Source organism: Myotis yumanensis, unplaced genomic scaffold (genome assembly GCF_028538775.1).
Source record: "Myotis yumanensis isolate MYYU_CA2020_CCGP unplaced genomic scaffold, mMyoYum1.0.hap1 SCAF_101, whole genome shotgun sequence".
Classification (NCBI taxonomy): Eukaryota; Metazoa; Chordata; class Mammalia; order Chiroptera; family Vespertilionidae; genus Myotis; species Myotis yumanensis.
This window is the reverse complement of record NW_027223852.1, coordinates 12,631-32,500: the sequence shown is the minus strand read 5'-3', so window position 1 is coordinate 32,500 and position 19,870 is coordinate 12,631. Positions and strand designations below refer to the sequence as shown.

At 59.2% G+C, this 19,870-nt stretch overlaps 2 long non-coding RNA genes across 2 annotated transcripts; one reads left to right on the top strand and one right to left on the bottom strand.

Moving 5' to 3' along the window:
- Positions 1 to 8,748: 8,748 nt before the first annotated feature.
- Positions 8,749 to 11,606, bottom strand: LOC139001108 (uncharacterized). Its single transcript, XR_011469850.1, has 3 exons — positions 11,348 to 11,606; positions 11,069 to 11,117; positions 8,749 to 9,060 (listed from the first exon to the last, which is right to left on the bottom strand). It is a non-coding gene; the product is annotated as an uncharacterized lncRNA (long non-coding RNA).
- A 1,139-nt stretch (positions 11,607 to 12,745) lies between these two features.
- LOC139001107 (uncharacterized) lies at positions 12,746 to 15,106 on the top strand. The gene is made up of 4 exons (XR_011469849.1): positions 12,746 to 12,944; positions 13,201 to 13,330; positions 13,603 to 13,762; positions 13,875 to 15,106. It is a non-coding gene; the product is annotated as an uncharacterized lncRNA (long non-coding RNA).
- The last annotated feature ends 4,764 nt before the right edge of the window (positions 15,107 to 19,870 follow it).

Below are 19,870 nucleotides of genomic sequence, written 5' to 3'. Positions count from 1 at the left end.
CTGTGGACTGAAGGGTCCTGGTTTGATTCCGGTCAAGGGCAGCTGCCCGGGTTGCGGGCTCGATCCCCAGTGGGGGGACGTGCAAGAGGCAGCTGATCCATGATTCTCTCTCATCATGGATGTTTCTCTCCCTCCCTCTCCCTTCCTCTCTGAAATCAATTAAAAATAATAATAATGCCGAAACCGGTTTGACTCAGTGGATAGAGCGTCGGCCTGCGGACTGAAGGGTCCCAGGTTCGATTCCGGTCAAGGGCATGTACCTGGGTTGCCGGCACATCCCCAGTAGGAGATGTGCAGGAGGCAGCTGATCGATGTTTCTAACTCTCTATCTCTCTCCCTTCCTCTCTGTAAAAAATCAATAAAATATATATTTTTTAAAAATTTTAAAAAATAATAATAATAAGGGAGGGTGTCAGCCTCAAGGGATACAACACGGAAGAAGCAGACCTCCCGCCCGAGGCTGGTGTCTGGACCCACCTGCTCTCATGCACGTCCCTGAGGCTTCGAGACCAGCCTCCCCCCACCCCCCAGGGGGACAGGGATGGAATCCCCCCTCCCTGCTGTCCCTGCCGGAGCCTAAGGCTGTGAAAGTCTGCTTCTCTCCTCCGGGACGTCACCGTCTATCCACCCCAGCACTTGGCACACAGCTCCTGGTTCACCGCGGGCTCGGGAGGAAAACCGCTATCTTTCCATAAAGTGGGTCGCTTCTTGCCTCTGTCCTTTCACGTGCTCTCCTCCAACTCCCCCGATTAAACCGGCCCAGCCACTGCCAAGAGCATCCCTCACCGTGTTTCCTCTCGCAGGAAACTCATTTGCATTTTAAAGCACGTTTCCTAGTGCTCCCAGATCATTACCGCGAGGACTGAGCTAACCTGTGAGCATGGGCGCCCAGGCCTAACATCTGGGTTCATCGTTTTAAACATATGGTCCATCTCACCGTGCCGGCCTCCAGCGCAGCCCACGCACCTTCGCCGCATCAGCTCTTCGCACCAGGAGCAGCGCCCTCACCGCTGAGCTGGCAGGGCTTCGGAGCAGCTGGCCTGGCGATGGCACAGCTGTGGGTACGGCCAGCACCTCCTCGCATCTGACCTCACAGGGCGTCTCTGCTCCCACTTTACAGATGGGAACAATGAGGCTCCAGAAAGCTGAGCGCCACATCCCGAGTCACAGAACCAGAGCCGAAGTCAAGCTCGGGTCCAGGTGCTTTATCCACCACCCGGACCCCTGACTGGAGATTGACGTCCAGCTGCTGGCAGTCGCAGTAACAATTAACACCCACGCCCGCCCAGCTGGCTCAGTGGTGAGCGTTGACCTATGCACCAGGAGGTCAGGGTTCAATTCCCGGTCAGGGCACATGCTCGGTTGCGGGCTCCATCCCCAGTGGGGGCGTGTAGGAGGCAGCTGATCAGTGATTCTCTCTCATCATTGATGTTTCTATCTTTCTCTCCCTCTTCCTTCCTCTCTTTGCAATCAATAAAAATGTATTTTAAAAATATAATTAAACACCCACCACGAAGCTGATGTGAATGGCCAAGCCTCACACCTATGGGGTGAGGAGACGAGGACGAGCATTCGGTCACTCGCTGAGGCCCAGGGCCGGGCGTCCTGCTGTTCCCAGCCCCCACCTCTGACCGCTCCGGCTGGGCAGGCGATATGACTGTTGGCAAGTCCCTTACCCTAGGGCGGGGCGAGGCTCCCTTGTCTGATAAGTCCGCCCGGAAAATGGCCGAGGAGCCTCCTGGCTTCCTCACAGGCTCCCCTGTGATGCGATTAGGGAGCGAGCCCGCCTGGCCGGCCTCCCATCTGCACTCCCGGGTTATTTACGCTCCGGGTCTCGGCACGACCGCTTGGCCATCTGGGCCGCCTGGCACGGGACGGGCTCTGCGGCAGCCGAGAGCCCAGGTGCTGGGGCCCTGGAGGAGGGAGTGGTCCACCGGCCTGCCTGTGGCAGGGTGGCGCCCCATCGCCCCCACGCGGGCACCCACAGGCAGCTGCCTGGCCCAGCTGCCTCCCACCGGGCGGAACCCTTGTTGGCTGGCTCCCCGACTTTTACTGCTTCATTATCTCCCACGTCAGACAATGCGAGGGCGCGGCTGTGGTTGCCATCTGCTCCCTCGCCAGCTCCCTGCCCGGCCCAGCGAATCCAGAAGGTGACCTGTCCCGCCCTCCTGACCCCACCCTACCGCACGCCTGGGCTCAGGGTCACAGAGCCAGTTCTAGGGACAGCACTGCTTTCTCTCTTTCTTTTTTAATGTATTACCGTTTTATTTTATTTTATTTTTATTTATGTTTTAATCCTCACCCGAGGATATTTTTCCATTGATTTTTAGAGAGAGTGGAAGAGAGGGAAAGACAGAGAGAAGCATCGATGTGAGAGAAACATATCTATGGGTGCCTCCTGCATGCGCCCCGACCAGGGCCCAGGCCGGGCCAGTGAGGAGCCTGCAACTGAGGTCCGTGCCCTTGACCAGAATCGAACCCAGGACCCTTTGGAACTCAGACCGAGGCTCTATCCACTGAGCACCCTGGCCAGGGTGGACAGCACTGCTCTCTTGCAATGGATGGATGAGTGTTGGAAAGTTTCATAAATTCTCATGCGTTTTGCTCGCACCCACTGCTTGTTCCTTTGCTGTTGGGCCGGCTGGTTTCTGGAGGAAGTGCCCCGACACTGAGTCTGCAAGCCCTGGGTGCGCTCAGCAGTGGCTGCTGGGCCTCGGGGCAGGTCCCAGGGCCCTGCTGGGGGAGGGGCCCTGTTTTCGGGTTCTGCACACAGAAGCTGAAGGGGAGGCCCGTGCAATCCCCACGGAGTGATAAAGCTCGCGTGTCTCCTGCCCTGATGGGAGGGCGGCTCGCTCCTCTCCGAGCCCCCCGCGATGCCGGATGCGCTGCCGGGAGGAAATTCGTCTCCAAGGCTCGGCTGGTGCCCATCCCGGTGCTTCTAAAAGGCTGCGCCGGGGAAGCTGGTTTTCTTCCTCTGAGCAGAGTCCTGTCTGTGATGATGCTGAGTCCTGGCCGAAAGGAAAGACAGTCGGACAAGGCAGGTGTGGGGACAGAACGAAAGCCGTTGCAGGGCAGCGGGCGGAGGCGGTGCCCGGGCTGGGCCGCGGGGGCTGGTTCTCTCCTGGGGGAGGCAGCTCCTCTCCCGGAGGTTGTGGCCCCTGAGGCGCTGAGCGGCCTGGAAGGTGTCAGCCCCCTGGAGGGCCCAGTGTGAGCAGCACGTGGGGTTGGGGGTGTGGTTGTGGTTGTGGTTGTGGTTGTGGTTGTGGTTGTATCCTCAGTGACCCTGACCTTGGAGCAGCTGACTGCTGGCTTCCTCCACGCAGCCCAGAAGCGCAGCCCCCACGCCGTGTCCTGGGCACCTGTTTCCCCGTTGCCCCCCCGCCCCCCCCCCCCCCCCCGCATTGTCTGTGGTTACACGTATCTGCATACAAGGTCTTTGGTTGATCTCTTCCCACCCACCCACCTTCCCTCTGAGATTCATGTGCCTTTTTTTAAATTTATCTTTATTGTTGAAAGTATGACAGATGTCTGTCCCCTTTGGTTTTTCTTGTTGGTCTTTTTTTCATATACGCTTTTTAAAAAACTTTTTTTGTATAGATTTTCATCCCTCTCTCCCTTTCTTTGTAACTTTTGAAAATGAGATCGACATCCCAGCGATTTCACAGCCTCTGTTCCCCCGCGTGCTGTGCTGGGGACCCCCCACCCCCCACGCGTCCCAGGACGTCCCACAGCTTGTCTGCTGGGTGCTCCGTGCCCTGCAGGGAAGAGCTGGCGTTAACTAACCCGTCCAGCAGGGCGGGGCCTGCAGGACGCCCTCCCCTGTCACTGTTGTGAATAACGCTCGTCCTGGAACAGAACAAACCTCTGTGCACACTTGGGCTCTTTTCTTACAAGAAACCCCCGGAGGCAGAGGCGGGGTTGCAGGTCGTAAAGCACAGACTCTCGCTCCTGGATTGTCAGTCCTCGGAGCCGGGCGCCTCCCCCACCCCTCAGGGGCCTTCGAGGCTCGTCCCTTCCTCACATGTGCTACCGGCCTTGGTCCGAGATGCCCTCTGCTTCCCAGGAACCGTGCCAGGGGCAGCTGGGGGTCTGTGCACCCCCATTCCATTCACTCTGACTGAGGGTGAGCGTCCTCAAAACCTGCTGGAGAAACCCTGGCCGTGCCCAGCCTTGGCCGGGTTGCCACGGTGACAGATGTGAACAACCCTTCACCCGCCTCCAGCCCAAACCCTCGGAAGCTGTCAGGACTCAGGAGTCACCGGAGAAATGTCTGCTTCGCGAGCAAAACGGTCTGATCCCAGGCTTCCCATCGGGGTCCCGTGGGCACGGCCAGGGGCCAGCAAGACCTCGCGTGGGTCTGAGAACGACGACACTGCTGTGTTTTCTTTCCTGTTTTGTTCTTTTTTCTCGCTTCCCTCTGCTTTCGGTATATCCCCATGGTCCCGGAATTCCAGGCGTGGGGGCACCAGGTGCGCAGGCCACGGACGAGCAGCGGCACAAACCAGGGGACATCCGCGGGAGAGACACTCGGGGAATGTGATGACGACGTGGGTGTGGGGGGCTCACACCCACACACGAGCTCGGGCCTGACGCGGCCTCGCGGTTATAGAAGAGCCGTGGTTTCAGAGACGCGTGCACTGGGGCTCGTGCAGAGGCGGTGACATGAGTCTTAGATTTGCTTTCAAATCATTTAGCAACGAAATAGAGAAGATCTGTCGGGCAAGTGTGGCCAAACTTTAATAGAATTGAACTTCAGTGGTAGCTCAGAAAACCGTCCTCTCTCGCGTTTAAAAGTTTCCGCATCAAAAGACGTTCATCGCACAGCGCCATGTGCTTCCCGCTCTCCCGGTAACGGAGCGGTGCGTCCTGGCGGGAAACACCGGGTCGCTCACATCCGTTCTGTGACTTCACAGTGTGAGTTGCTTGTGGGGTTGCACCTCCATCGCTTCAGGGCTCAGGGGAGCCCTGGTCCCAATGTCCGAGGCCCAAAGCTGCAGAGGAGACCACCCTCCCCCAATGCCAATCAGTGACAAAGGTGACCCCCGACCTCTCCTCCAGGCTGGCTGGGCACGTGCCCCCTGGTGGTTCCTGCCTCGGAGTCCCTGTGCCTTCTGCAGTGTAACACGCGAAGGTGTCTTAGGAACACACAGGTGGTCACTGCCGCTGCACCCGGGCCGGCGGACAGCGCCCTCCCCGCACCCTCTGTTCTCGGCCGCTGGGTGTCCTGCTGCTCAGGTGCCATGTTGACCTTTACTTATTTGACTCATCCTTGGATTTGGAGATTCTGGCCGGCACCCAGGCTGCAGGGGCCGGAGACCTGGAGGGCAGCGTGCCCTGGGCAGCCGTGTGCACACGCCTGCCTCGGGCGACAGGTGAATCCCACGCAGGGCGAGTCCCTGCTGACACGGCGAGCGCGGTGTTTCTGAGGGAGCCGGGCGTGGCGGGGCTGCGGGAAGCCCTGGGAGGTGCTGGCCACTCACCACCGTCCTAACGTTTCACACGGAGGGTTTTCTTGCAAAGTAAATTCTTGGAGATAAATAGTCATTCAATGAAAGACTCAGATGGTAACACAGAAGTAAAACGCAGGCCTGTCCCGGTGGCCACCACCTCGTACAATTTGGCGTGACCTCTGACCTTGTGGAGCCCACAGCTCCTCTAAGTGACTCCGAGGACCGAAGCTGGGGTGCTGTTTCCATAACGGGGAGCACTGGCGCCGAGGAAACCTGCAGGCGTGGCTCCCACAGACTCAGCGTAACGAGAGCTTTGCCGGCCCTACTTGCAGGAGCCTGTCGGGGAGCAAAAGCCCTCAGTAAAGAGATTAAATTGGGCAGAGGCTCTGCACTCAGGTCTGAGGAGCCTGTGGCGCCCCAGGGGTTCTGGCGGCAACTTAGGAGGCCACACCTAGTTGAGAGCTTCCCAGAACCTGCGGAGGAGCTGGGGCTGAGATGACGGATGGTTCCGAGGAGGCTGAGTCACCGAGAGTCAGGACAGGACACCCAGGGAGGTCTGTGTGCAGTCAGAGTGTCTGGGTGACGTCGGGGGGCTGAGAAGTGACTTGGGGGGGGGCATGGGCCGTGGCCGAGGCAGCCATACCTGCGAGCAGACAGAGGCTGCTGGGAAAGAAAGAGGAGGGCGTGCCTCCCCCTGCCCAGGCCCGGTCTGCGGACAGGGTCCCACCCCCACCCCCACCCCCACCCCCACCCCTGCGAGGGCTCCGTTACTCCAGCAGGGACACTGAGGGGGTCGTCACCGTTGCTGCAAACCACCCCACGAAACACCGTGAGGAGCTGGAGGTTCATCCCTTTCCTGCTCTTCCCCGGGTCCCGTGGTTGTCGTCCTGGGAATGAACACACGTGGGAGTGAGGTGATGGAGGCCTGCAGCCGCGGCGGGGGGAAGGTGGCCGAGGGTTGGGGGCTTGATTCACGTGTTTCCTTCGGCAGCTCAGAGGGTGAACATGTTGCTTTTCACTAACACCTGGACGTGAAGGGACAGTGGCACCCTGGCCAGTGTGGCTCAGTGGATAGAGTGTCGGCCTGCAGACTAAAGGGTCCGGGGTTCGATTCCGGTCAAGGGCATGTACCTGGGTTGCAGGCTCCCCCCAGCCTGGGCCCTGGTCGGAGGTTGTGCAGGAGGCACATCAATGTGTTTCTCTCACATCAACGTTTCTCTCTCGTTCCCTCTCTCCCCCTCTCCCTGAAAATCAAGGGAAACGTCCTCGGTGAAGGATGAACAAAAGCAGAGCGAAGGCGGCTCTGAGCTCAGCGGGGCCCAGGCCGGGGCAGGAGAGGAAGTGCCGGGAGCCGGGAGCCTTTCGCTTCATTGGTTCGGGCAGCGCTCTTTCCCAGGGTCTGCACAGCCCGGTGCCTCTGGAACGCGGGCCCACAGGACGGTCTGCCTTTGCCTGGAGGTGTCCTGGTGGATCGGGCACGGCGATGCCTCTGGGCAGCACAGGCTGCCGCTCGAAGGCTCCCCCTGGGCCGGGCGTGGTTTTTAAGAGAAAATCACGGAAGGACTCAGACCCCAGGAAGCAGTGGCTCTAGCAGCGCCTGGGCTCCTGGGCTCCGCTGCTTCCTCCGGGCAGAGCCCGCAGGCCCGCACCTTCCCCCTCCGTCCGGCCCGCGGCCCCGGGACACCCTGCCCTCTCCTGTGTGCTGCCCCTCGCTGAGCTGTCTGTGTCCCTTGGAGGGTCTCCCGGGGGCCCTGGTGAAGGCAGGGGGGTCCCCAGAGATGGTCAGGGTCACCTCCATCCCACGCTTTTTAGAAAACGATGCGTTATTGTTGAAAGTATTACGTGTCCCCTCTGTCCCCCACAGGCCCCTCCAGCCTGCCCGCCCCGCCCCCGCCTTCACCCACTTCTGTGCCCGTGGGCCATGCAACCTGCATACCAGGCCCTTGGTGGTTCCCTCCCACCACCCACCCTGCCCCGAGTCCCTCCTGGCGTCCACACACTGTTCCTGCTTCCTCGTCTCGGGGTCCACTCTGCTCAGCAGTGTATCCGTCACTTAGACCCCACGTGGGAGGGAGACCACGGGGTGCGTGTCTTGCTCAGACCGACTCCTTTCACGCAGCATCACGCCCTCCGGGTCCCTCCGTGCGTCTCAAGGGGGAGAGAGCCTTCTTCACGCTGCGTCGTGTTCCACTGCGGACGAACCACAGCTTTCCACCGCTCGTCCGCTGGCGGCGCTGGGGCTGTTTCCAGTGCTGAGCTCCTGGAAGCGGAAGCGGCTTTTTATTCTGCCCACGTGGCTCTGTGGTGACCCCACGGACAAGGTCTTTCGCTTTCTCCTACATCCAAACGTGTCTGCTCAGTTGTCCCCTCTTCTTTATCCGTGCATGGCTGTGGGGGCGCTGTGGGGGGCTGTGGGGGCGCTGTGAGGGGGGCTGTGAGGGGGGCTGTGGGGGGCTGTGGGGGGCGCTGTGGGGGCGCTGTGAGGGGGGCTGTGGGGGGCGCTGTGGGGGGCGCTGTGAGGGGGCTGAGGGGGGCGCTGTGAGGGGGGCTGTGAGGGGGGCTGTGAGGGGGGCTGTGGGGGCGCTGTGAGGGGGGCTGTGAGGGGGGCTGTGGGGGGCTGTGGGGGGCGCTGTGGGGGCGCTGTGAGGGGGGCTGTGGGGGGCGCTGTGGGGGGCGCTGTGAGGGGGCTGAGGGGGGCGCTGTGAGGGGGGCTGTGAGGGGGGCTGTGGGGGGGCGCTGTGGGGGCGCTGTGGGGGGCGCTGTGAGGGGGGCTGTGGGGGCGCTGTGAGGGGGGCTGTGGGGGCGCTGTGAGGGGGGCTGTGAGGGGGGCTGTGGGGGGCACTGTGAGGGCGCTGAGGGGGGCTGAGGTGGAACAGTGCACAGTGAGGCCAGGGTGGCCCGGAGCCTGGGGGTGGCCCCGCCAGCGCCTGGGGTGCTCCAGGCTCCTCTCCCACCTGGAACGACCCCCGCGTGTCCCTCCCATGGGGACTGGGGCGTAAGGAGCGTGCACAGCGCAGGAGGGGACGCTGGGTCCGGCCTGCGGTGCAGCCGCCAACCCTGCGAGGTGGTGGGCGTGTCCCGCCTCTTGGATGTCCACTGCCTCCTGTGCAAAGTGCGGGGTTTCGGCTTCCCGGCCGTCCGGGAGAGCCGAGCCGTGGCCCTCTAAGAGGCGAGCTCCGCTCTTGCACAAAAGAAAACAACGAAGAGGGTGTTTGGAGGGACGTGGGTTCCGGTAACGTGAGCAGCTCCGGGCCTGCGACGCGGTCATTAACGTGTGATGATAACGTACACACAGGCACTGAGTCTTTATTTTTAAAAAGTGCGATGGGGCTAATTCGATTTGCACGCTCGGCCGGGAGCACGCTTCGTGACTTTTAATCCAATTAGAGTCGGAGATACTCCCGATCCACGGGGACCTGGCTGCTGCTGAGGTGGAGTTCTCCGCCGAGGACTCGGGTTTCCAGCAGGAAGAGCGGGCCTCGCCCAGGGGAAGGGTCTGCAATGAGGCGGCTTTGTTTTCTGTTGTTAAAACGAAGTGGCCGGAGGGAGGCCTGGCCTGGAGCTCAGGGTCCTGAAACCACAGGTAAGTTCACCATGGAAGTGTTCCCTACTTTAAAAAAAAAAAAAATTGATTTCAGAGAGAAAGGGAGAAGGAGAGACATAGAAACATCCATGATGAGAGAGAATCACTGGTCGGCTCCCTCCTTCACGCCCCCCACTGGGATCGAGCCCACAGCCCAGGCAGGTGCTCTGACTGGGAATCGAACCCTGACCTCCTGGTTCCTAGGTCAACGCTCAACACTGAACCACGCCGGCCGGGCTGGTCTCTACATGTCACAGGGTCTCAGACATCCCACCTGAAGATAAACAAACCACCACTGTGACCGCCACCTGGGGAACATCGGGGGTCCGTAAGCCAGTGGGCCAGCTTTTGATTTGAGCCGAACGCTACAGGCGGATGACCTTCAGTGCCTGATTAACTCCGATCTTGAACCCTTTCTCTTCACATTAGATCTCAAAGTCAGACCGGAGCTCTCTACGGAGAAGCCGAATTTTCCTGGAGAAAAGAGTGCTGGGCCAACCTCAGTCCTGCTTGTCAGCAGCACATCAGCCCAGGACTCTGCAGCTTTTGAAGAGAATGTGTGTTTGTGGCAACATGTGTGGTCTGATATTCACAAAGTTTCCAGCCAATAATACTCTTCGTCACCCGGACGGCCCAGCTCAGTGGCTGAGGGTCAACCTATGAACCAGGGGGTCACGGTTCGATTCCCGGTCGGGGCACAGGCCCGGGTTGCGGGTTCACTCCCCAGTAGGGGTCGTGCAGGAGGCAGCCGATCCATGATTCTCTCTCATCATTGATGTTTCTCTCCATCTCCCTTCCTCTCTGAAATCAACTATATATATATATTTAGAAAAAACCTCTTCACTGTCAAGGTCATTTCATAGTAAGATGCTTTCTCCTGTTCTTGACTGTTGTTGATAAAAGTCACGTGAAGCCACTCCGTCAGCCCGGGATCCAGTCTTGATGTGACAGGCGAGTGGAAAGCAGACAGGAAAGTGACGCAGATGGAGAAGGCGGTGTAAACCCACCTGCTGGCGACCGTGCCGTGAGCTCGCCCTGACTCGGGGATGCCGCCTGGGAGGCAGCGCGGCCTCGCGGCGACAGCGTTGGCCAGAAGGGAACGTCGGGAGACGTTTGGCTGTTGCGTCACAAGACGGAACTCCGTGTCTGCCCCGAGGCCTCAGGTGACGGGCAGATGGGAAGATGAATCTTACGTGTTTTCAGCAGGAAGCGGATTCCGGGGACCTGATTCTGCACGTTCGATGAATCATGAGCACGTGGCTGAGACCAACGGAGATTCTCCGGAAGGAAGGCAAGCCCTGCCCCTCGGCACCGCGTGTGGGGTGCGGACAACACGCCTCGGGCGAGGGGGCCGGGCGTGGCCCGGGAGTGGATTTCCTTCTCGGGGGCACCAGGCACGTCAGGCCACGAGCTCTGAGCAGGGCTCGCGGCAAAGGCGGTGGGGACCAGGCACGCCTTCCTGGCACCGCTCGGCGCGGATTGTCTGTGGAATCTGTGTTTTTTGGCGTCAGTCGGAACTAATGCCCTGGCTGCTGGGTGGACCAGGGTCCTGGGTCCATCCTGTCCTGGGCCTGTGCCCAGCTCCCCGGGGCGGGAGGGAAGGCCACACCATCTGTCCCCATCCCGGCCTGTGGAGAGGGTCCCGGCCTGTGGGGAGGGTCCTAACCTGTGGAGAGGGTCCTGGCCTGTGGAGAGGGTCCCAACCTGTGGAGAGGGCCCTAACCTGTGTGCGCGCGCCTGGTGCAGTGACACAGGCCTCGGACTGAGCTTCACTCAGATGCTGAGACGCCACAGCGGCCGGAGGAGAGGCCTCTTCCCCAGATGCGTCCTGACTGTCCCCTCGAGGGCAGAGTGGGCGGCACAGGGAGAGGAGAGGGCATAAAACCCCAGCCTCCGAAAGATTGCCCAACCCTAAGAGACGGGAAGAAACACTAAAAATGTTCTTTCACTCTTGTTTTTTTCTAGGAGGGGGGAGACAGAGAGAGACAGACAGACAGACAGACACAGACATGGCTCGGTTGCCTCCTGAACTCACCCCGTGTTCGGAAGGACGCTCCAACCAGCTGAGCCCCACGGGCCGGGGCCTAAAAATATATAAATATGTGAGGCAGGGGCTTGGGGATGGGGGCCCCACCCTTTGTCCTCTCTCTCCGGTTGTCAAGCTTGATGCTTTGATAAAGCTACTAGGCGCTTGGACTTGGCCCTGCAGGACCCCCACACATAGAGGGGCCATAGACCGGTGACCCCTCCAGGGATTCCTACGTGAGCTGTTTCCACCCGGCCCGCGCCCTCAGCACCACCTCTTGTTATTCACCTGATCCTGAGGGTGAGGAGGGGGTGTTCACTCTCCAGGGGACAGTCAGGGCCTTGGTGACCCTCACGGTTCACCCCATACATCCGGGACTCAGCGACCCGCCCCATGGGCTCCGAGGCCGCGAGCGGCTCTAACCTTCCTGGGCTCCAGCGTCGCCTTTAAAAGTTTGGTACGTTTCTCAGAGATGTTATCTCGCTTGTTTGAAGAAGCAGAACTTCATGTTGCCCAAAGCACAGACACGTAATCCCTGTTATCTGAGACTACACGTCTGGAACCGTTTCTGGTATCTCTCTTCCTCTCGATAATTAAAAGGCTTTAGAGATAATTTTCATGTTACGTTAATGATTGAACCAGTTAAGAAGGAAGCACATTGGCACAAGTACTTACTCGTTCCAAGAGGATTGAGGTTTTAAATATTTAATGTGTAAACACTGGGGCTCAGACAAACATGACTGTGTGGACACGGAAGTTCAGGAGATTGAAATCCAGGGACACCGCTGTGCGTGGGGCCACGCGGTCCACGGTGCAGCCTTGTCGTCATGTGAACAAGGGGGCGGGGCCACGTGAAGACAGAAGCTGAGATTGAAGGGATGCAGCCAGGAGCCAAGGAGCCCCAGGAGCCCAAGAGGCAGGAAGGACCCTCCCGGGGGCACAGCCCTGTTGTCAGGTTCTGGCCCAGCACGGAGAGAGCACACATTCCTGTTGGTCTCGGCCAGTCTTAGCCTCGGAGCAGCAGCCCCAGGAAACGGCCCCTCCTGCCTTTACAGGGTTTGACCAGCGAGCGAGGGAGCTGGGAATCCCAGCACCTCCCAGGCAGGCTGCCTGACGGGATTGGGAGACAGTCACACTGGCTCGGGGCCTGAGCCCAGAGTGCGCAGGGGCCTCCCTCCATCTCTGGGACCAGCTCAGCCACCGTCTGTCTGTCTGTCTCTCCGTGTGTGTGTGTGTGTGTGTGTGTGTGTGTGTGTGTGTCTGTCCACACCTCCCCCCTGTTTCTGTCTGTCTGTCTGTCTCTGTTTCCTCCCATCTCTGTCTGTCCCCGTGTGTCCAGCAATCCCACTCTGCGTTTCTACCCAAAAGGACCGAAAGCAGAACCTCAGGCACCTGCACACTGTGTTCCCAGCAGCACTGTTCACTGCGGCCCGAAGGTGGGGCCACGCTGGTGTCCACGGGCCGATGGGTAAACAGCGGAGGTCCGGCCGTAGGAAGGAGTATCACTCAGCCTTGAGCATGAGGGCGGTTCTGCCTGGTGCTGCGGCCTGGAGGAGCCGGAGGAGCCGGAGGAGGTGGAGGAGCTGGGGGAGCCGGAGGAGGTGGAGGAGCCGGAGGAGCTGGAGGAGCCTGGAGGAGCCGGAGGAGGTGGAGGGGCCGGAGGAGCTGGAGGAGGTGGAGGAGCCGGAGGAGCCTGGAGGAGCCTGGAGGAGCCGGAGGAGGTGGAGGAGCCGGAGGAGCCTGGAGGAGCCAGAGGAGCCAGAGGAGGTGGAGGGGCCAGAGGAGCCAGAGGAGCCTGGAGGAGCCGGAGGAGGTGGAGGAGCCGGAGGAGCCTGGAGGAGCCGGAGGAGCCTGGAGGAGCCGGAGGAGCTGGGGGATGTGCTGAGTGAGAGAAGCCGGTCACAGCAGCACGCGGACGGCGGGATCCCTGTGCTGAGGCACCTGGGGGAGCAGGGAATGCTGGGAGCCAGGGGCTGCGGGGGGGAGGGGTCTCATGGGACGGTGTCCACTGGGAAGAGGCGAAGGCTCTGGGAGTGGACGGTGGTGGTGATTGCACAGTGTGCCCCTTAGAAGTGGTTACACTGTCGGTTCTGTTGCTTGTATTTTACCACAATGACAACTGCCTTCCCGTCCGTCTCCAGGTCCTTTCACTGCTCTGGTGAGAACGGAAGCATCTGCTGTGCAAACTAGGAAACACTCGTTCGCGATCTTAATGAGGCCTTGTGTGAGCTCAACGCTCTGCATTGAAAACTGGCGTCACACAGTGTAACGGTGAGGAAAAAATTCAACATTGTTATTAATTTATTAGTATTAATTTTATTAGCGTTTATTCAGAATACCGATGATGCAAGTTCTTATTTTTCACTTAAAACCGCATTAGCCTGGCTGGGTGGCTCGGTAGTTGAGCACCGACCTGTGAACCAGGGTGTCCTTTCTCTCCGGGACCCGAAGACGCCGACGGTGCTCCTGCCTCGGTTTCCCCTGCGCCCGGGGCTGGGTTGCTGGGTGAGCCAGGCTCTCGCTTCTTCCTCGCCCTCTGATAGTGAGCGTCGGCGTCTTCCGGTCCCAGAGAGGAAGGACACTCGGCTACGGAGGAGCCTTACGGACGAGACACGGGGCACAGGTTTCACTTAATTCCCGCAGCGTTCCTAGGAGGTCGTCTCGGCCCCGTCTCACCGGCAGGGAAACTGAGTTTCACGGAAGGTAGGTAACCTGCCCACAATCACGTGGCTCGTAACCCGGAGATCAGAGATCCGGACCCGCCTGACTCGGCACCGCGTGTCTGGTCACCTCCCTGTTGCCCGAATTCCTTCAGTTCAACAGGCGGCAGCCACAGGATTGCCCGGGATGGAGAGCAGTTAGCAGTGGAGCTCCGGTTAATAACATTCTCTGGTGATTCATTCCTTGGTTCTCAAGCTACATCACGATCATCAGCGTTAAGAGCAAGATCCAAAAGAAGAATTTTTTTGGCAAATGTTGCGACCATCTGCCGCCGTCGCGCCGTCGGCCCTCAGCCCTGGTGCGTGGAGCGCCCTCGTCTGAGCGATGTTTACTCGGTGCCTTCTCAGTTTCCCTCTGCCATCTGTGTCCGTGGCGACGGCGCCTGCCCAGCAGGCTGTGTTCACATGTTTATCTGGCAAAAGGAAGTGCACTCCGGATAACTGTGTGTTGTTCTTGATGATTGATTGATTATTGATTGATTTGTTGTTCACCACTCGTATTCCCTGGTTGCTTCCTGTGTGCCCTGCCCAGGATGGAGCCACACCCTTGGGGTATCAGGGTGACGCTCTCACCCACTGAGCACCGGCCAGGCTGGGGTGAACTCTTTGAGGACGCAGTGGACCGAGCACAGGAGCTGGCGAGGGTCAGGCAGGAGGCAGGTCTGCAGCGGATCCCCCCCCGGTAGCGCGGGCGACCCCTCCCCTCCCCTGTGAACGGTTGTCCGGGGGCCTGGCAGTGACCCGAGGGGCCCGCGCTCCACGCCGCTCTCGGGCCCCGTCCGCGTGTCGTGAGGGTCGGTCTGTGCCTCCCTGAGTTGTACGAAGGGCTCAGTCTCTCCTCTGGGCTGCACCGTGGTCTCCATGGAGCAGGCGGGTGCCGAGGTTTCCCAGGACCAGCCTGCAGCCGTGGTTGTCTTCTGCTCACAGACAGACGGGTCTGTCGCTGACCCTGATCCCGAGCCTGAGCTCGTACGAAGGACCAGGCCGGGACGAGGCCTGAGGATGCGGAGAGAACGAAAGTGACCCTCAGCGGGCGGCGGCTGGGCTCGACCCTTGGGCCCTCGGTTCAATCTGTGGGTGCATTACTCCCGACTCCCAACCAACCGCGTCCCTTTAACAACCAATGCTGTTATGACTTCACATTTGTTGCATCAGCTTACAATTCATGGTGACCATTGGGTGATATTTTCATGGAGACGCGTATTCTTCCATATTTCCCAATTCACTCATTCATTTTTATTAAACATTTTAATGTTGACATTGTTGCAGGTGCCCCCCCTCCCCCAACCTTTGCTCCCCCCTCCCCCACCTTTGCTCACCCCCCTCTTCCCCCACCTTTGCTCCCCCCTCCCCCACCTTTGCTCACCCCCCTCTTCCCCCACCTTTGCTCCCCCCTCCCCCACCTTTGCTCACCCCCCTCTTCCCCCACCTTTGCTCCCCCCTCCCCCACCTTTGCTCAACCCCCTCCTCCCACCTTTGCTCCCCCCTCCCCCACCTTTGCTCACCCCCCTCCCCCCACCTTTGCTTGCCCCTCCCCCACCTTTGCCCACCCCCTCTCCCCCCACCTTTGCCCACCCCCTCTCCCCCCACCTTTGCCCACCCCCTCTCCCCCCACCTTTGCCCACCCCCTCTCCCCCCACCTTTGCCCACTCCCTCTCCCCCCACCTTTGCCCACCCCCTCTCCCCCCACCTTTGCCCACCCCCTCTCCCCCCACCTTTGCTCACCCCCCTCTCCCCCTACCTTTGCCCACTCCCTCTCCCCCCACCTTTGCCCACCCCCTCTCCCCCCACCTTTGCCCACCCCCTCTCCCCCCACCTTTGCCCACCCCCTCTCCCCCCACCTTTGCCCACCCCCTCTCCCCCCACCTTTGCTCACCCCCTCTCCCCTACCTTTGCCCACCCCCTCTCCCCCCACCTTTGCTCACCCCCCTCTCCCCCTACCTTTGCCCACCCCCTCTCCCCCCACCTTTGCTCACCCCCTCTCCCCCCACCTTTGCCCACTCCCTCTCCCCCCACCTTTGCCCACCACCCCTCCCCCCACCTTTGCCCACCACCCCTCCCCCCACCTTTACCCACCACCCTTCCCCCCACCTTTGCTCACCCCCTTCTCCCCCCACCTTTGCTCACCCCCTCTCCCCCCACCTTTGCCCACTCCCTCTCCCCCCACCTTTGCCCACCACCCCTCCCCCCACCTTTGCCCACCCCCTCTCCCCCCACCTTTGCCCACTCCCTCTCCCTCCACCTTTGCCCACCCCCTCTCCCCCCACCTTTGCCCACCCCCTCTCCCCCCACCTTTGCCCACCCCCTCTCCCCCCACCTTTGCCCACCACCCCTCCCTGTGCAGCTGCGTTTTGCTTTCTCAGGTTTGGCCTCCAGGGCTCACCCTCTTGGTTCTGATGACATTTCTAAGGATGTTTGTGAATTTGAACATTGACTGCAAGCAGCTCGGGGATCCCTTCGAAGAAGCCTCTCCCCGTGTCATAAAAATAAAAGAAACGGTGCTGACTGCGGGCCCAGGACGGAGCTGGCTGGGCTCAGCAGGAGTTCCGTGGCCTCTTCTCTGTCTTGGCCGGAACCGCACGTAGGAAGTCCTCAGCGCTCGCCTGTTTCTTTAAGACGGGACCTGCTTGGTGTGGGGAGCCCAGAGGTTTGCACGGACCGACCGGACGTTGGAAACTCTGAGCCGCGTGCCCGCGGTTACACCATCGCAGCGGAGACAAGCGCTCGCTTCAGGAGAACACTCGGCCTCTGTGCTCAGCCCATCTGTTGCCTTTGGACCCAGCAGGGAAATGAGAATCTGTGTTTGTCAGCAGCGCGGCCAGGATGCCTGCGCCCGAGCGTAAGCACAGGAACATCCAGCGGTTGCTTTTATTGTTCATAAAGCCGCAGAGACAGCGCCGAGTGGTTCCAGATGTGGCCCCACAAGGCCGCACTCCACGGGCCGGGCTGTTTCAGGACACGGCACGTCCGGGCGCTCTGCCTTCCTGCTATCTGCTCCCCTCGCTCCCCTTCTGTTTTAAAGTATTTTAAAAATATATGTTTTAATTGATTTCAGAGAGGAAGGGAGAGGGAGAGAGAGATAGAAACATCACTGATGAGAGAGAATCATGGATCAGCTGCCTCCTGCTCGCCCCCTACTGGGGATCGAGCCCAAAACCCAGGCACACACCCTGACTGGGAATCAAACCGTGACCTCCTGGTTCCCAGGTCGACGCTCAGCCACTGAGCCCCCGGCCGGGCCCCTCATTCTCTTTATAAAGTAGAATTAGGGCCCTTGGTGGCCCACGCAGGGGGCTGGGGTGCTCTGAGGCAGTGGGGCTCTCCTCAACTTTAAGAGGATGAATTGAAGGCTCCGTGGCGAGAAATTGATAAAAATGTCTCCACGCGGACTCGGTGCTGGAGAACGTGGCGACACAGATGGGGTTACGGTGATAGAGCCTCGTGCATCTCACCGGCGGTTTGGCCCTGAGGCCTGACCGGGTTCCGGGCCCCTTGCTCTGCTGCCGGCGCACAAGGTGACGTCGCAGCGACGTGCGTGGGCCTGGGGCCCGGAGGCGGGAATTCGTTGCCATGAATCTCGAGTCTGTGGACGGCGTCGAGGTCCGAGCTTACCTGGCGCAGCCCGGAGAGCAGCGTCCTGAGAGCCAGGTGCCTCCCCCGGGTGCACAGCCTCACCGAGTGGGGAGGAACTTTTATGGCCCCTGGCGAGGATCCAGGCAAAGACTCAGCTCTCTCCCCACCAGGTACTCCGGCGAGCGACCCACGTTATCCAAGTGAGATTCTGGCTCGTAAATCCGGGGTCGCAGTCATCACGTCGCTCTGTGCCCCGGAGGAGGGGAGCGCCCCGTTATTGATGGGCGGGGCTGCCCACCAGCCACCAAGGAGGCGTCATCGTGAGCACGCGATCCGTGTGCTCGGCGCAGCAGCTACTCTCCCGCTGGCTGGGAGGTGGTTACCTGTCGAGTCCATGACCTCCTGGATCCTCCCAGGCAGGAGGCAGCTTCCTTGGCTGCCCGGAGCCCGGAGCACAGTTACCGAGTGAGGGAGCCCGTTCAGACCAGCCCCGACCAGTCCTCCACACGAAGGCTTCTTGGGACAACGATAGAACCTTTTAAAATCTGTGCGTCTTGAACATTAAAGACATACAAGAGAGACAGGAGGAACCCCGCGCGCTGCTCCCCAGGGCTCAGCAGCAACACTGCCCGCGGTCAGACCAGCTGCCCCCGCCTCTCCCGCCCCGGGGTCACTCCTAACTGACACGCCTCGCCCCAGGCGTTGGCCTGTTGGTCAGAACATCTTAAACTCCCCGGGCGCAGCCTCTCCTCTGAGGTTTGGGAGGAGGCTGAGCATGGAGGCAGCGCGGGGACCTTGGGCTCAGCACTCCCCCACGTGAAGGTCACGGGAGCTGGAAGAAATAGAGAAAAAGGCAGCGTTTTCATGTTTTGAACGTATGCAAGTCGTCTTGGAATAGAAATATTTTCTACTCTTTTTTAAAAAACATATTTTTACTCATTTCAGAGAGGAAGGGAGGGGGAGAGAAAGATAGAAACATCAATGAGAGAGAATCATTGACTGGATGCCTCCTGTACACGCCCCCACTGGGGATCGAGCCCTCAACCCAGGCCTATGCCCTTGGCTGGAATTGAACCCTGGACCCTTCAGTCTGCAGGCTGACGCCCTATCCACTGAGCGAAACCGGCCGGGGCAGTGTTTCCTACTCAGAGGCTGCTTGAAACAGGCATTTCAGAAGGAGCATCATGCGCCCCGAAGAGTGGAGTGTGGACGATGTTGGCAGCGTCGAGTATCATACAAGGCCGTGATTCCTGTGGTTCTGGGACAGGACACCAGGCCTGATTCAGGAGGTTAAGGGACCCAGGCTTAAGCCAGTCAGTGCCGTGTATTTTCCCCAGACACTCTGATTGGTTGAGAGATGGGCATGTGACTCCAACTGAGCCAATGAGATGCTATGAGATCATGTGCTCTATGTACTATATATTTCTCCACATACATAACATATCACGTTGGAGAATGTATGTTATTTCCAAGTATTTATGAAATAACTGTAGGTGTTGATTGCTTACTAGGTGTGAAGGCCGCATTACACCAAAGAGGAGACATCAACGTGTTTTAATGGTAGAAGGACAATAGCTGCATTTTCTGGACAAGCTGCAACGCAGGAGAAATAAGAGAGACAGACAGCGAGGCCTCCCCCTCCACCGCCTTTGGGAGACCAGCAAGCAAGGCTGCTGCCGGGATGACTGAGCTGAAGTGAACGCTGTTCTCGGGGGGGAAATCTCACGGCTGTAAATTCCCTCATTTCCCATCAGAAGGAGTGAAGTCTGTCGCGCAAGTCAGAGCTGTCAGACCTGCAACAGAGGAAATAAAGATGAAAAGCTTGAGGCTGAATTTAAACCAGAAAACCAAAACGCAGTGTAATTCATTAACTAATGAAAGAGCTATGGAAAACCAAAAAAGCAAATCATGATCTACCGTAATTAATGAAGGAAAAAGGGTCAGGAAATACAACGATCCAAAATTAGACAAAAGAAAGGCAGGTAACCACCCTGTAGGGGGAATGTTTTTAAAGTGTTAAAGGGTACTTTGTAAAACTGTGGAAATGGATTTTAAAACTTGGATGATGTGGACAATTACTTTAGAAATAAGACATTTTTTACCTTAAGAAGACAGAAATCCTGAAATTAGCTTCAAGACAGTGATTCCTCAAAGGAGCCAGGCCCAGGCAGCCTGCAGGGCTCAAGCCATCAGAGAGCAGACAACACGGAAATTGTGAAGATTGTCCCAGAACTCGGAGAAAGGGGTGCTTCTCGATGCGTTCCTTGTTGTGGTAGAACCAGAAAAACGCTGTAACCAAGCGTATCAGAAAGACGGCTGTAAATCCTAAACAGAATATCAGCAAGTAGAATCCACTGTCGGTGGGGCGTTGTCATAACTGACACATAACATCTGTCCACGCCCGCACAAGCAACCAAAACAAAAGGTGTAAGTGCTGGAAAGAAGCAAACAAAATGTTTATTATTTGAAGATAAAATGATTAGATACCAGAAAAAACTCATGCGAATAAACAGAGAAA